We start from the raw sequence: 5,014 nt of genomic DNA on the forward strand, positions 1-5,014 counted from the left end.
CTGTCGCCCAGACTGGAGTGCAGTGGCCGCTCCCGGCCACCGCAGCCCCGACCTGCTGGGCTCCAGCGATCCTTCCGCCTCAGCCTCCCGAGTAGCCGGAATTACAGGCATGCACCACCACGCCCGGCTGATTTTTGGATTTATTGTAGAGATGAGGTCTCGCTGCCCAGGCGGGTCACAAACCCGCGGGCTCAGGCAATCCACTCACCTCAGCCTCCCAAAGGCGCGGGATTACAGGCTGAGCCACCGAGCCCGGCAGGTGACATTGCTTTTTGTTTTTTTTTTTCAGTTGGAGTCTCACTCTGTCGCCCAGACTGGAGTGCAGTGGCCGCTCCCGGCCACCGCAGCCCCGACCTGCTGGGCTCCAGCGATCCTTCCGCCTCAGCCTCCCGAGTAGCCGGAATTACAGGCATGCACCACCACGCCCGGCTGATTTTTGGATTTATTGTAGAGATGAGGTCTCGCTGCCCAGGCGGGTCACAAACCCGCGGGCTCAGGCAATCCACTCACCTCAGCCTCCCAAAGGCGCGGGATTACAGGCTGAGCCACAGAGCCCCGCTCATGCACGTCTTTAGGAAAGTGCTAAGTTATGTGAAGTCAACGGGCGAGTCTCCACTCTCCATGTCTATAATCCAGGGAAATGGGGTGAGGAAGGAGGGGACGTGGGTGCTGGAAGGGGCTGTTAGGAAGGCACCACTGACAAGCCCGTCCTGCCCAAGCCCTGAGGGCAAAGCTTGGCCTATGGGACGGCAGGTTCCAAACCCGCAGCACCAGCTGGCAATGTCACTTGTAGGAGCCACTTGGCCCCTGCCCAGATATGACAGAGGCAGCTCAGCTGCTTCAGACAACATGACCCCGGGCTGGTGCAGGGGAGCTGGGAGAGACCACCCCGGCACTTTCCATGGCCCAGCTTTCCAGGCAGAGTATTCTGGTGACAACACTCCTAACACCCTTCAAGACGATGTCAGTCAACCAACCAACCAGCTCCTCTGGCTGCTGACCACTGAGGTTCAAGCAGCAGAGACACATAGCTCCCTCAAGTGATGGGGGCTTAGTGTGAAAAGAGCCACGGGCCCAAGCACAGAGGACAGCAGGCAGGCACCAGGAGGGAACGGAGGTGCCTCCGACTCACACTGGCGTGCAGGTGTTTTTGTGGCTTCTTGAGTGGTTTTTACTCTCTGCCATTAATGGTCCCCAGATAAAGCTGCTTCTGTCTTCTAGCCTCTGCTACCCCAGTGGGCAACCCACCATGTATATCTGAGGAGAGAAGAGGCCAGAGCGGCTCACACACTTACAAGGTACCACAATGGAATCTGTCCCCAACTGGCCTATGTGTGGATTCATTCTGGTCTTTAAGAACTTGAACAACTTAACGGATTGATTTCCAGGTTCCTCTTGTCTACCCCGTCCAGACGGCGTGGGATAGTGTGGCAGACAGACTTGAGTTAAGAGGTTTGGGCTCAGGTCTTAGCTCTGGGTGCAACCTCGGGACCAAGCTCTCTGAGTCTGTCTCTTCAAGCAGGTAATGATGCCTGCCCTACAGAACAACGGTACAGAATCAGATGTGTCTTAGCCCTGAGCTCAGCGCCTGGCACAGTACGAGCAAGCGGCAGTTCTTACTACAGTTTGTAACTAGGCCCCAGAGCAGGAAAGGCTGTCAGGGCAGAGTCTGTCCCCTGCTCTGGCCCATGCTCCTGGCTGCAGGGGCCGCACCTACTTTTCGAGGGAAGCTGCTGACACCCCCGAGGGGAAGCCGCTGGTGGAGCCCTGCAGTCATCACTGCTGTCACTCCACTCCTGATGGAAGAGGAAGCTGAGCGCTCCGACACTCAGAGGGGGCAGTCCTTTGGAAACCCTGTCACATCTCTTGACGGAAAGGTCCCGTCTCAGACTGGACAGGGTTTTCTCATTTTTTTCATTCCGGACCCAGGACCCAGACAAAGAGCGTCCGACGGAGGACATTGGTTCTCTGAGCAGCCACGGGTGGGTGAGGCTTTCCACCCCAGGGGTTGGTCATCACAGCCAGAGGGACACTTCCATAACCAGCCCAGGCCAAGGGGGAAGGCCTGTCTGGGGCAAGCCCTGTGGCGCCTACAGGCCCTACCTGGGGCACTGAACACCCCTCTTACCCACCAAGGTAAGGCCCATTAAACCCCAAACAGACCAGATTTCTGAATCTCTTAGGGAAAAAAAGCCAAGATGTGGCCTCAGCGGGCCACAGGTTTGCATGGCAATCATCTCTGGAGCTGAGGGGCAGCCACCGCCCCCCGGGGCTGCCTCTTCAGGCGGAGGGGGGACCAAGATGAGTAGAAGCAACACAGCCCATGATCTCAAGGAGTCCAGAGCTCAGAAGTGGATGACATCTTCGCAGAGGTCACGTGACACAAGGGAGACAGCGCAGAGGCGAGGATGGGGGGGCTCCCAGTCCAGTCTGGGCACGGGTCCAGAGAGTGGTGCCCAGAAAGCTCCTCAGCGAACTGATGGATGGCATAGGACTCAAAGGACGCACCAGACCGTTTTCCCATTATGAAAATAGCTTTATTTGAGTTTTCTGATATAATAATACACAGAAATTTTAAGCAATATAAAATGGTATAAAAAAGTAATGCAAACTTCCACCTCTAGTTAGCCACAGTTAACAGTTCAATCAGCATCCTTCCCATATGTACAACTTTATATAAATGTGGATATCATATATGCAATTCTACAATCTGCCTTTTTCACTCAAAAATGAGTTTTCCTTGTCAAAGAATATAGTTATATATCATCTTCAATGGCTATATAATATCCAACCGTTATGACTGTACCATAATTCATTTAATCCCTTCGTGATGGACATCTGAATTGTTTTTGGAACTGCAAACTATGTTATAATGAGCATCTTTGGACAGTCATCTTCAAGGATCTGGTTTCTAGAAACACCTATGAGGATCCTCGGTGAATGTTCCCCACATGGCAAATGCCCTCTTTCTTCTTACACTTTCGCTCCTCCTATCCACAATGTTGAAAAATGCCTGCTTTGGACAGTGTCATTCTGCGATACGAACAGAAGCTGAGAGGGGGGTCTGGGTACAAAGCCCAGCATTAACAAAGGCTCCTCAGGCCACACGGAAATGCAAACTGGCATATCTGGACTGAGTTTCCATGAGGCATCAGCACTCTCCAAGGGCTGGGAGATAGGGGAAAGTTGGGTGGGGACCTCTCACAGATGCGTGGATGCCAGATGGCATAGCCTGCAACTGGAGAACTATCACAGTTATCTACTTGGCACTTACGTCGAGCATGGACCTCTGTTGGGGCCATGGAGTGATAAAGACATATGATCTCAAGAGTTTTTAGTGTAGTGGAGTCCACCAGATAAAGCCACACAAGTGGTATCACAAGACACTGGCAGGTGATAGGCCATTCCTGGGGATCGAAAGACAGGGCTGAGTTGCTCTCGTCCATTGCTGACTCTCAGCTCAGCCTGATCCTGTCCAAACACGGAGTGGAGAATCTCAGCAGTGTCTCCAAAGACAAAGTGTCTGGCCCAGGCACATGCCCACTGCAGCAATGATGCATCCTTCTGGGCTGAGGGATGACTGTGATCTTCTTCCTCTTCCCCTAGGCTGCCAAGGTCTGGTAGGGAAATCCCACCACTGTGGGGTTTGATGTTGTTGGATTTCAGCTTCACATGAGCTTCAACTTCACATGGGCCCTGCACCTGCTCAAGCAAAGAACATCCCTTCCAACACCACGTTCTCTGCAACCTGAGCTTGGCCCCACCCTGAGTAGACATCCATCAGCTCCTCTCCTTTTATAAAATCTGAGTTGGTACAAAGGCATTCTTTATTTCTTTGGAGTTCCCAGCTACAGGCGTATTCAGGATGGAAATCTTCTGGTGCCAGGCTCGGTGACTCAGCCTGTAATCCTGTGCTTTGGGAGGCTGAGGTGAGTGGATTGTCTGAGCCCACGGGTTCGAGACCCGCCTGGGCAACTTGGTGAGACCTCGTCTCTACAATAAATCAAAGAAAACTTAGCTGGGCATGGTAGCGCGCATCTGTAGTTCCGGCTACTTGGAAGGCTGAGGCGGAAGGATCACCAGAGCCCAAGTCAAAGCTGCGGTAGTCAGGAGCGTGCCGCTGCACTCCAGTCTGGGCGACAGAGTGAGACTCCAACTCAAAAAAAAAAAATCTTCTGGGAAATGGTCAAAGCTACTAGTTTTTACATGCATGTGACACATCCTATCTTATTTCTATTTTTCTCACTTACTCTGTCACTGCATAATTATATGGTTATTGTGACCACTCCAACTCTAAGTTCACACATCTGCAGCTCTTAGGAGCCCAGAGATTCTTGCTGTTTAAACCACTTGGCTCAAACAGGTAAATATAATACTCCTCTCTGAGAAAGTATTATCAAGCATGAAACCGCCTCTCTTCTGCCTGCCCTCCACTAATCATTTATTTCCTGCGGCCTTAGCTGTGAGCGCCCTCTGAGCACAGGTCCCTCCTGTACTGTGGACTGCACTTTCTTTTTTGAGTCTCACTCTGTCGCCTAAGCTGGGGTGCAGTGACATGAACACAGCGCATCACAGCCTCAACCTCCTGGGCTCGGGCAGTCCTCCAGCCTCAGTTTCCCGAGGAGCTGGGACTACAGTCAAGCACTACTATGTCTGGTTAATTACTTTTTCGTAGAGATAGGGTCTTGCTTTGTTGCCGGGTGGGTCTTGAACTCCTGGGCTCAAGCATCTTCCCGCCTCAGCCTTCGAAAGTGCTGAGATTACAGGTATGAGCCACAAAGCCCAGCTAGACTCCATTTTCTACCAGACATGTCCCTGTTATTCCCTTTCTCTCCCCTGAATTTTACTAACATGCTTAAGTCTGCCCCGTCATTATTTTAATTTTTTTTTAGTTTTAAAAAAAATTTTATTTTAAATATGTGGGGTACAATTCAGGGTTAGGTATACAAACGTTGATTATGCAAGTAAAGTTTGCCCATCTTTTTTTTTTTTTTTTTTTTTGGTTGGAGTCTCA

Source organism: Carlito syrichta, unplaced genomic scaffold (assembly GCF_000164805.1).
Source record: "Carlito syrichta isolate Samal-C Ts95f unplaced genomic scaffold, Tarsius_syrichta-2.0.1 Scaffold304708, whole genome shotgun sequence".
Classification (NCBI taxonomy): Eukaryota; Metazoa; Chordata; class Mammalia; order Primates; family Tarsiidae; genus Carlito; species Carlito syrichta.